This window comes from Pavona decussata, unplaced genomic scaffold (genome assembly GCF_977016875.1).
Source record: "Pavona decussata unplaced genomic scaffold, jaPavDecu1.1 SCAFFOLD_416, whole genome shotgun sequence".
Classification (NCBI taxonomy): Eukaryota; Metazoa; Cnidaria; class Anthozoa; order Scleractinia; family Agariciidae; genus Pavona; species Pavona decussata.
Genome location: NW_028145778.1, coordinates 931,000 through 942,849, shown reverse-complemented (window position 1 = coordinate 942,849; position 11,850 = coordinate 931,000). Strand labels below are relative to the sequence as shown.

General features: G+C 40.1%; 1 long non-coding RNA gene across 1 annotated transcript in view; it reads right to left on the bottom strand.

Moving 5' to 3' along the window:
- Positions 1–1,117: 1,117 nt before the first annotated feature.
- LOC146450941 (uncharacterized) overlaps positions 1,118–11,850 on the bottom strand; it is a 36,535-nt gene continuing 25,802 nt past the window's right edge. The window contains exons 5-6 of the long non-coding RNA XR_014860197.1: positions 2,203–2,322; positions 1,118–2,049 (exon numbers count right to left, since the gene is read on the bottom strand). This is a non-coding gene — a long non-coding RNA (uncharacterized LOC146450941). The remainder of the gene's footprint in view (positions 2,050–2,202; positions 2,323–11,850) is intronic.

Genomic DNA, 11,850 nt, shown 5'->3' with positions numbered 1-11,850 from the left:
AGAGAGAGAAATACAAACATGCCAGCAAAGCCAGAAATAATCCCAAGAAGTATATCTCCATTATTTTAGATGGTAAGTTTGTATATGCATGCACGTTGTATATCTCAGTTAATACATAAAACGTATACATAGTTATTACGAGTGGAAATACAGTGTAGTCTCGAGGGTTTCCAATAATTAAAAAACAAAACGGTGGAGGTTAGGAAGGGTTTGGGTGGGCTTCCCTCTTTGGATTTTGCTGTGTTACAATGCATTTTTAGTGACATTGCAATAAGTTTTAAATGACATTATCATACTTTTTAAAATATATTTGGATTTTACACATGTGAAACAATCATTACTTTTTTTGTTGTTTTGGACTACACAGGAAAAAAGTTAATCACTACTTAGGAGTAAGCATTGTTGACGGTTCACTTCGTAGAAATGCATCAAAACAAGACTAATATACCCCATTTTCCTACGCTGCCAAAAGCCCTAGCATTGTTGCATCAGCTGAGAACACACGTTCTTTGGTTCTTTGTTGGGGTTATGTTTAGTTATGCAGATCATAACGGAGTGCTTTTTGTCCATGCATTATCGCATCGGGGTCGATTTGGCTTTTGCATCAGTGGGGCATATTATGCGTGATGTAAGCCATGGGTTTTTATTGAGGTATTTTCACTTTTGTGTGAACTTTGGGAATGCTTTCAAACATACCAGTATCACCATTGGAAAAGGGCTCGGGGGGTCAGAACAGAATTTACTTGTTTATACTTTCAAAAATAAACCTGTGATTGGTTGAAAATTTTGCGTGCGAGACTATGATGGGTTCCTCATATACACAACCAAAAACTAAAAATATTTCTTCAAAAAGCCGCCAAAATGTTGTTTATTTTCTCATATGACAAATAGAAGAAGACTCTTTTCCGCCTTACAATCCGCTTTATCGAAATTTTATTATAAGGCCAGTTTAAGAGCTGTTTTCTGTTTGTTTATGTCGGATTTATTTGTAGCCTGCGAATACAGCCGCCTCTCATTGCTCTGGCCGGCAGCCAAAGCGATGAGAGGGGGCTGTATTCGCAGGCTAACAAATATGTGTCTTATCTTTATTTGTATTTATATGTATTTTGCTTATAGATCAAAGTTGGCTTCCTAATGGTTGGCCATCTCAGTTGTCCTTGTCTTCTAAGGTTTTCTTTGATTTCCTTCTCTAACAGAATTTGAAGGCCAAGACGTGAGGATGTGCGATTATTGTCGGCAAACACCATGTGTTACAACCCACAGCCGTGATCACCTTGGTTTTCGTGCGGCTCACGTGCAGAATCACGTACAAAGACGAAAAGACTACAAGTCGTACTGGTCTTCATTGAAGCAGTGTGGTCTATGGAAGTACCCGGTTTATTTACAAAGCAAACTTGAGCTGGGTGATCATGTGGATGCCACACCAGAGAGAATGCCTAAATGTGTAGTGAAAGATGTAAGGTCAAGGTTTCCTAACCCTCCTGGTATCCCTTATATGGGGCACAAACGGGAGTAATGTGAGCAAATGAAACTGAAAAATAGCCTCAAATAACATTCCCTTTTAGGCTCTTTATGTACCTTGAACTAGTCTTGATTAAACACTGCACACTGAACTAGTCTTGACAAAACTCACCAAAGCCCATACAGTTACATATCAAACATAACGCTCCAAAAGGCATGCTTGAAAACCCACAAGTGCACCAAAAGGTGGGCACTTTTTACATGTTGATGATCAAATGTGTTAGCCAGCACAACACTGTAAAAACAACATATATTTACATAATTCTTTCTCTCGACTGTTATAATATCAATGCATTTTTTGTAAATATCTTCTTATTGTGTCGAGTTAGTTGATTAATAGGAAGTATACAATTATGGAGAAAGCATCAATTTAATAAATTCAAGTATTAAGCCCGAAGAAACGAGACCAATGGTTGCCCTGAACTTAAATGTCTTCTCCACCAGGACTCTGGTCTCTGCCAACCGATTGGGATGTCGTGCATGCTAATACATTTCCAAGCACGACACATCTCTGTTCACATTTTCATACTGAAAGAAAAACCCTACGTAAGTAAAGGAGTAGATGCAGGATCTCAGCAAAAATACATGTGTGGTACTTTAAATAAATGACATGCTTGCAGTACTAAGAAAGGATGAAATTATTGATAGCAAACTTAACAACAAAAATATAAAGTTTGTTACCCAATCAAGCACAGCCAATTCGATTCGCATATTGTAGGTGTCATCCCCATAATGAATCCTTTTAAGGACATAGATCAGCATTGCTGTGTGAAAGGACTCAATCCAATATGTTTCCCTGCACTGAGGAGGGAGACATAAAAACGAAATTAATTTTAAATAAAATGCCCACTTGCAAAAGTTTGGTAACCTTAAGTGAACCATAACATTAAAAAAGAGAGAAATCAAGCAAGGAGTGGTTACGCGCATGTACTATGCATGCCAATAAACTGCGGCAACCCCGAGATTTTGGCCGTCTTCTGCAGTTTAAATTTGATCACAGGATCACTTTTTTTGTGTACCATATAATCGCCTTTTGGTGTACCATGTGATCAAGATTGCCAAGTCGCTTTAGAAGCATGACGGCTAACGATTTCAAGGTGGGGTAGATGACGAAAAGACATTGGTGGAACTCCGCAATGATGATATGAGTATAAGAGAATTGTTCAGATGTGCAACACCTGTGGAAAAATGCGGTTTTCAAGCGGATTACACTATGAGTATTTCAGTCACATTTTCCAATGATTGACAATGCTAATTTAAATTGCGCCAAGCGGGATGCAGAAAGCCGAGCACTGCTTGGCGAGCAAAGTCCTTCAAGCTTGCCATCCAAACATGCAAAGATTCACAAATCTGTTGGGAGTATAGCTGAGGCGAGACGGAGTGCGAGTAGATGTCTCTCTGAGAAATTTCCAACTGACCTTGCAGATAGCTCTCAGATAAAACTCAGACTCTGTTTTGTTTGTTTACCTCTAGAATCTCTCGTTTTATTTGTCAGATAAGTAAATCAAAGAACTAAAACCTTTCTCATTGGAATTATTAAACAGAAATGTTTTCCACACATCTAGCTTAATTTCATTTTCGTGGCACTGGTGTATTTTGATGGCAGAACAAAAAATGTTTTCATTTATACTTAGTCTAACTCAGTGGAATCAATTCTTGTTAAGCCCTGCGTCTCTGCAAGAGTATGCAAATGCAATTCACTGTGCTGGCGCTGCTCTCTACAATTGTTTCGGTTTTATCAACGGAACAGTGCGTCCAATCTGTAGTCCAGGAAAAGACCAAAGGATAGTTTACAATGGACATAAAAGGGTGCATGCCCTCAAATTCCAGTCTGGGAGTTTGCCTAATGGAATGATTGCCAATCTGTTTGGTCCAGTAGGTATGAGCTAATTTGTATTCAGTATCTTCCAGCTGAGCGTCTTCTCTTTGGTTCTTTGTTAGAATTTCTTTCTTCCTCATTTCTTCTCTTTGTGGCCCCCAAACTTTTGATGCCCACCTTCCTCATTCCTTCAGCCTTCTCTCTTTCCACAAAGTCCTCTTGCTTATTCAGGTTGTTTTTGCGAATTTCATCAGGGGCATCTTCTATTTCAATAAGATATTCAAGTGCTTCCCCTAGCTCTGACCTTGTTGGAGAAATACCACTTGCCGTCTTTTTGTAAATATTACTCCAGTATATCGTGATAAGAAGTAGTTTTCGTAGAGCTGCTTTTTTGTTGCTATGGTAAGGCATTTGTTTACCCGTCATTTTGGGCCTAAAAAAGGCCATTTTCCATGGGCAAAAGAGAGCTTTTGGCTCCGAAGTTTCAGCCTCGTTTTGATGCTATTTGATAAACACGCAGCCATTTTGGAATTGCAAAGCTGTGAATATTCACGAGCGATCAGAAGTTCAATGTACATAATGTCAAAATTTCTGCCTCGAAGACCTGAGAGGTATAAATTCCATGCAAATCAGTTTTCAAATAACCAAAACGTTTAGGTAGAAGGGCTAGAAGGAGTCTGAGAGGTATGGAAAAATGTTTTCTATTCTTCTTAAGCTTGCCATTCCCTGTTCTGTTAGCACAGTTCTCCTTATCTGTGAATGTTATGGACATAAAAAATACACTGTAATGGTAAACCAGTTTATTATTATTATTATTCTTGTTATTATTATTATTATTATTTAAATGTTAACACACAGCCCCTAGTACTTACACATTTAGCCCAAGCTGAAAAGGCCAGCGAATCGGTATCACCCTCGACACCGAACAAAGTACCATTAAGAAGAAGCACAATGCTGTGAGCAGCCGGGAGATGGAGAGGCACCTGGTGAAGATGCTATGCCAGAAATGTAAAGAAGAACGAAAGGCACTACTGTCAGAAGCCCTTGGGACTGAACTCACCCTCAAACTACCTGAAGGGGTGGCACTGTCCATGGAAGAAGACGTTGGGCTCTCCTGGTATCGTTTGGACAGATTACAAAGGTAATATGTTATATTTATTTTCAACACATTATTTACAACCATTAACTGTAGCTATGCCTTTGTTCTTGTTTTTACACTCAGGTGGTTTAACAAATATGGAATCACCATGGACAGTGAAAAAAGATAAGGAGTTCAAAAGAAAGAACTTCTTGGAGACACTCTTGAGGCAGAAGATAAACCCCTCAAACACACGACCAAAAAGAACAACAAGATCATGATTGTCATAAAAAAAACCTTGTGCCTATGTGACGGACCTCAAAAAGTAAGTGATAGCTTACACCGAGGATCTTTCATATAATAAATTAAATTTAATCCCTTCTACAATACCATTTGAAATTTTCAGCATTCACAAGCAAGCCTTAATACTCTTCTAATAATTTTATATTTCAGAAATGGAAAGCTAATATGCTGCTTCAGCTCCACTACAAATCCCTACACGTTTTACCTCCTTTGTCTTTTGACAACAAAACCTTGCAAAACCTTGACAATACCTTTCTGGTTTTTGACGGTGAATTAACAGACCAGATCCAGCATCTCCACAACAACATCCAGCACCTCAAACCAGCCAGCACCTCCACCCTTACCGACATTTTAGCCTACTCTGCGTTCGCCATTGCAATTTTTCACTGTTTTCTTTTCATCTTCTCCTATGGTTATTTCCGCCATACCCACATGTTCAATCCCCCATGCCCTTGCATCATCTACAAGCCAGCTGCCCAAACAGTACACGAAACTCGTCAGCTCTTAAACGCCCATGTCTTTCATTCCTTGCACTATTTTCTTGTTCTCCATCAGTTATAAAAGTTCTGTTTTTTCTTTTCCGCCATATCAACTATTCGTGTCTATGTTGTTGTAACTGTTCATATCAGTTCTCTGTACTGCAATGGATCTTATCTACATATGTGAAATCTACGCAGCATTTTGCATTTCAATAGAACAGCTGCTGAACTCAAACAACAGGGTTGCAACTTGTAAGAACCCAAAAGATTCCCTAACTTTTCCCTGACCTCAAAGCAATTTTCACTGACCTTCGATTTGGCGAATTATCAAATAAGCCAAATCAACTTTTACAATCCAGGCCTTGGAGGCAAAGATAAATTAACAGACAGTCAAATTGATAAACTTCAAAAATATTATTGCATAGCCATAAAGGTCTAATGTAGGAAATTTGACTGGGATGAAGAGAGCCATACATGCTAACCTCATACATTGTGCATCAAGTGAGGCACGCCTTCCTCACAACCACTGCCCAACAGGGAGTACAAGCTGCTGCAGGTATCAGCAGGACAAGACCAATGCTACAAACCTGTAAAGCATTGATCTGGTTATCCCTTAGCTGTAATTGAAGAGGTAAAGCAAGAATATGTCAGGCGGTTGGGACTGGGCTACACATGGAAAAGTGAAAACGTGTTTCGCAGAGCTCGTACAAAAGTTCCAAAATTTCATCTATTTTTATGGAATTGCTTACTTCTGTAAAAAGGAAGACTAGAATAAGTAGCAGTAGTGCTACATTGGGAAAGCCTTAGATAACAATGACCTGAACCAGGTTAAGTCTGCGATGTTCGCATTGTCCTGTCCCATGGAAATGTACCAAAGCAAAGCAAATGGCGTGCTCTATGTCTTGTGTTTCAATCGCGTGAAGTTCTGCCGAAATAAAGCATTATAGCCTTAGAAATGTTCAAAAGAAGAACAGTAATGGAGTAGATTTTCAAGTGTCTGGGGCAATTTCAAATAAAATCTCAGGTTTTCATTGTGAAAAGTGTAATTTACTTGTCTTTCCACTCCAGTCATTGTTAACTACATGTAAGATATGCCTGGTTAATTTCTTAAATAACAATGTCCGAGGCTGAGTGGAGGTTTACAGCGATTCCTGTTGTCTGGGGATGCTGCCAAGAAATATACTGTCCAGATTCGAATAAAATGGCGGTAAACATGGAGAGTTGGAGTTATCTTTTTTCGAAGAGCTTTTCAGCGTATTCTGGGTACGTTGTGAGCCTGGAGGAGGCAGCAGGGAGGCAGTCAAAGTTATGAAAGAGTACGAAGTCAGTACAACTGCCACATTTACTGCAACGTACCAGACAAAAGGTTTTTAAGAATATTAAACATCTATTTCAGAATTTGTGAATCTCCATCTGAAAACCCCAAACCCAAAGCCGGGCTTCCAAAGGGTTTTAAAGGGCTTCAAAGGGTTTCCAAAGGGTTTTTGAAGGCAGTCCTCAGTTGTGAAAGCCTTCCCTCACCTGAACAGTGTCAAGCATGTTTGTCAGGAAAGTTCCATACCAGATGCCACAACTGCCCAAAGAAGTTCTTTTGTCCCTCTTGTGACAGCAATAAACATTCATCATTACCTTTCCACAACCGAGATGGGTATGTGAATGGTTTCTTTGAAGCTATCCCGCCAACCGGGACAGTAGATGGAAATGGAGACAAGCAAAATATAGGTAAGAAGTTCCTAACACCACTAGCAACCACCCAAATAATTCAATTGAACCTCGCGAAAGCGACCAGGGAAAATGTAAAGCTTGAGCTGGTTGCTTATGAGAGATCAGACCACAGGTGCTATAATATATACAGTACAGTTGAGTGACCCAAACGTTGATACAGTACCATTTTAGTGGCAATACTCATTCACAACATGCCAGTATGATCACCAAACTGAAAACAATTCTTTACCAACACTATAAGGTAGGGTGTGAGCAACTGTCATGATACAATTGAGCCTCTTTCACATTATCCAAGTAGCGCCAGTCATAAGTTAGTATTGCACGTCAATTGGTGGCTTATGGGAGGTTAACAGCAGTAAAACATATCAAACCTCTTGTCCAAAAAGTGGATATGGTTGCTTACGAGGGTGGTCACTTCAGAGCGGCTCTAACAACATTGATGTTATCTCTGGTGTCAATGGCTTTTTATTATTTTTATTCAGTAAACTGAATTTACATGGAGCCATTGAAATGTACTTGATGGGTCGCTGTTGTTGTTATTCATCCGTTTTCAGCAAACTTTGATGTTATGCTAAATACTTGTTTATGCTGAAGAATATTTTTTCTATTATTTCCTTTTTTTATAAAGTGATGCAATTTCCAGTGTTGCCAGCTTGTTACCCAAGCTGTAACGAACCTGGTGTTTTATGCCAACTTCCAGCTTCTGGAACAATAATTGTTGTAAACGAGAAAGGTACAAGAACAACCATCAGTCTTTTATGTGTTTAATCCTTTTTTCTTCGTTTAAGTTAAACAGTACGTTGAAAATTTAATGTAAATTTAATTCATTTTATTTACATCCTGCATCATAGCAAGTTTTAAAACATTTGAAAATACCCTGTTTTTGGATACCATGATCATGATGTTAGTGTTAGTTGGCTTTTGAATAACCACATCCTGTACATGTATTTACATTGTTTTTAATGCTACTACATGTACTTACAGGAATACAGGTTTAAGCAGTAGTGGACCTATTATAGGTGTATTGATGTTTAGCGTTTCAACTCAATTGCACTGTTTTTAAGGTACTTGTGACTTAATTGTTTCCATATGGTTTTAAAAGACATGTAATGATTTTTCGTGACACATACATGAAGTCTCTTTCTAAAGAGACTTCAAACGAGTGAAAGTACTCGTCAATGGCTATAACATGATGCTATGTGTGAACGAAGTGCCTCCTACGAAGATGAGAAAGCTGACTCACCAGCAGAGCAGTGACTCGGAGGAGGAAGAGAGCAGGTCCCCTGGGAAGAGACGTCGCCAAGTAATATCCAACGACAGTGAGGAAGAGCAAGAAAAGGGAGAGCCATCAGCAGCAGCAGAAGCAGGAGAGGGAGAGGCATCAGCAGCAGCAGCAGAAGCAGGGGAGGAAGAGCCACCAGCAGAAGCAGCAGCAGGAGCAGGAAAAAAAGCAGCGAAAGTGGTGAAAACCGAGAGGATTCACCACAAGACAACCCGCTGCCGTGTTACTGGGTGCGCTTTTAAGGGCCAGGACCTGCTAAGGCATCTGAGGCGTGTACATCTTAAGAAGGGCGAAATAAGTGGAGAAGGCCTTTCTGGTTTCAACAAGATCATGAGCCAGGGAAACAAGGCCCGCCGCCCGCGCTCCCAAGGCCAGCGCTCACAAGGCCGATTGAAGAAGTGGTGTCCCGTTGAAGGATGCGGAAGCCTTGTCTCTTACTTGACCAAGCCCTTGAGACGGGCCCACAACCTTGCAAAAGATAGTGCCGAGCTGGCCAACATGGCAAAGGAGGCAAGATCATACAAGGGCTTGTCGGAGCTTACGGTGGTATCTTCCGATGAAGAACCCCTAGTGCCTCAAGCCCCAACACTTACACAAAAGCCAAAGGAGAACAACAAAGAGGGACAGAAAGGCAAACAAACGCCACCACCAGCTAGCTCAGAAGATGAGGAAGAAGAGGAGCCGGATCATCATGGCGTCTCTGACCCTGAAGAAGTGGCAAAAGATCCATCAGAGGACAACCACAGTGACCATGAGACAGACGATGAGCCATCAGATGACACTTCTCCAGAGTCAGAGTCCGACGAATCTGAAGAACCGGCAGAGAACCAGGAGGAATACTTTACTGCTACCTCCTATAAGAATTATCACCATCAATGGCTCTGCGGGTTCTACCTCTCCTTACCAGACGTGGGTAATAAGAAGAAGGATGGCCGGCTCCAGCACGCCAGGCAGGTAGAGATTCTTTTGGAGGCAATCGACAAGGATGGAGACGACATCACCCCCCTTGCTGGCCAAGGCGGCGACATTGTCTGGCTTAACTGGGTGAAGCCAGCAATGGACAATCGTCTCAAGGCCCCAGGAACCATCATTTCATATTTAACCAGCCTAGAGAAGTTTCTCACTTTCGTCACCAGCAGCAAGTATCGCATCAAGGAAATGCCACCCCTCAGTCAGAGCTACAAAGAGGCTTTTGCCAATCTCATTCCTTGTCTGAGGGGTCAAGGTATGTCTTTGACCACCAGTTATTTTGTCTGTGGGATTCCTTGCAAAAGAGAACACCAGGGACCTCAGAAACCTCCTTTGTTAGAGCTCTTGAGAGATGTTCCAGTTCTGAAGGGAAGAGTAAGTTTTCAACATGTAAAGATAAATTTAATATATTTTTTTTAATGTTACATTGAAGTTAAATAAACAAATTGATATGAAGTCTTAAGGATAATCTGTAAAAGAGCACTGTTATAAGACCCCACACCAAGGCAGGTTTAAAAAAATGTTAAGGCTATGCCTTTAAACAACTTGTTTGATTGTCAGTCCACATTTCCAAAATCACAAAAAGGAATTAACCAAGACTGAATTAACAAGAATTATTACTTAAATTGTACCAATGCTCTGTAATTATGTTCAATTGTGTTGTTCTTATTCTGATTTAAATTGACATAGTATTCAGTTGCTGCAAGTACAAAATTAATCTTTGTTACTTTAGTTTGTTATCCTGCACCATGTTGATAAAACAATGTCCCATTGTGTTCACAGGCACCAACTAATAACTATTCGACTTTTAGTCGAGCATTTAAAGAGTTGAAGTTCTTCCAGCATGAGTAAGACGGTCTTCAAGGACTGAACAGGATGCATTGTCCTTCTTGCTCCATTTCTCAGCATTCTTGTCACTTGGGTGGCAATATGAAACTTTATCGTTTCAAGTCATCAGGAAGGTCAGTGTAGAGATTTATTGCCCAGGATTTACTGGAAGTGGCCACCTGCATGCATAGAAATGTTAACTTTTGGTCTGAGTCTATGGTTTCTTCTAAACATCACATTTTGCCTTAAAATTTCTTAAGGTACTTTTATGCTGTACCAGTAATTGAATGTGAAGACACTTTCGACAATAACAGTTGTGGGCTGTGCGTATTGTAATTTTGCCTTACATGTACATTGTAGCAAAGATTTGATACATGTTCTTTTTCAATACTTCTCTGTTCACAGTCAGCAAAGGCCATCCTACTATAGAGACCTCTTTATTGCCAATAAGGACAATGTTGACAGTCACTCGAAGACGGGCCATGCAAAGCAGTACAAATCTAAGGTTTATTGAGAACACTTTGTGTCTATCCCATTATTACATGTACCTTGTTATTTACCCAGGAAATGTTTCAGTTGAACCTCCTTCCTCTGGGTGCTTTGTTTCCTTATGTTTTTCAAGAGCATCTTGAAATGTTTAAAGCAGAAACAACACTCTTGGGCGTAAGTAAAACGCAAAGCCATTTCCGACCTGGAAGCGATTGCATCCCTCGTGTTTGTGTATAATGCTAACCCAAAGTGGAAACAGTGCACCTATTGTGCTTTAGTAATTTGAGTTTTCCATACAAAACAAACTAGCTGTAATTTGGAAGGAGTGAGCGAAGAGAGGGACAAAGAAAAGTTTGTAAGGAAGTTCAAAAAACTCAATAAAACGGAAAAGTGAACGCAGATAAAGAATTGGGAAAAGAGGAAGCGCCAAAGACTACAGACAGAAAATCATGTGCTTGAAAAGCTGGCGCTCAAAGAAAAACCTCAAGTTCCAGCAAAATTTGAACATCTCTTGAGAAAGGCTTGTTGAGTTGTCAAAACGAAACGAAAGATGAAGGATAGAGACGAAGAAATTAAAACACCAAGAAAAGTTCACAAACCAACAAAGGGAGAAGATCACACTAAGTTGACCGTCACACGCATAGTAACAACAAAGCACACAACTTCAAAGAGTTAGATAAAGAGCTATTGGTTATTTACGAGACTGGACTGGCTCAGGGACATTTGTTGTTTATGCACAAGAGAGGATACCTGCACAACGACCTAAAAGGGAACAATCTCGTTTTGGATGGTGCCAGCCTTAAAGCCTTCGTTATTGACTTTGGCAAAAGCAGAATAATTACCAAGGCGAGGCTGATGAGGCCAAAAGTTAACATAACAGATGCAATCAAATCACTGTGGGAGTATAAAGACACTATGTTAACTGTACACTTGTCCTGCAAAGAGCACTGGTTTCTGCTGGCTATTAGTATTCTAAACCTTTGTATTTATATTTAGGGTTCCGCTAGCTGCTACAGGTGTATCTAACACGTATGAAACTGTCTCAGACATGATTAGAAACAAATTTATTAGAAATGAACGAGTGTTATTATCTCCAGGAGAAGCTAGATTTTCCAGGAAACAGTTGGAATAAACGTTTCCTCGAGTCCCAAGCAAACAAGCAAAACTGACTATGGTGTTTTTACTTGCTTGCTTGCTAAGCATTTGATGTCTGGTGAACGGCATAACTTTATGCTGATATAAAGTTGGATCACCCACACAATGTAACGGCAATGATTAATTGAACTTGCAACAACCGTAACCAAATGAGTTCAAGATTTCCCTGAAAATCTACAGTGGATTTTTAGAGAGGATGCGA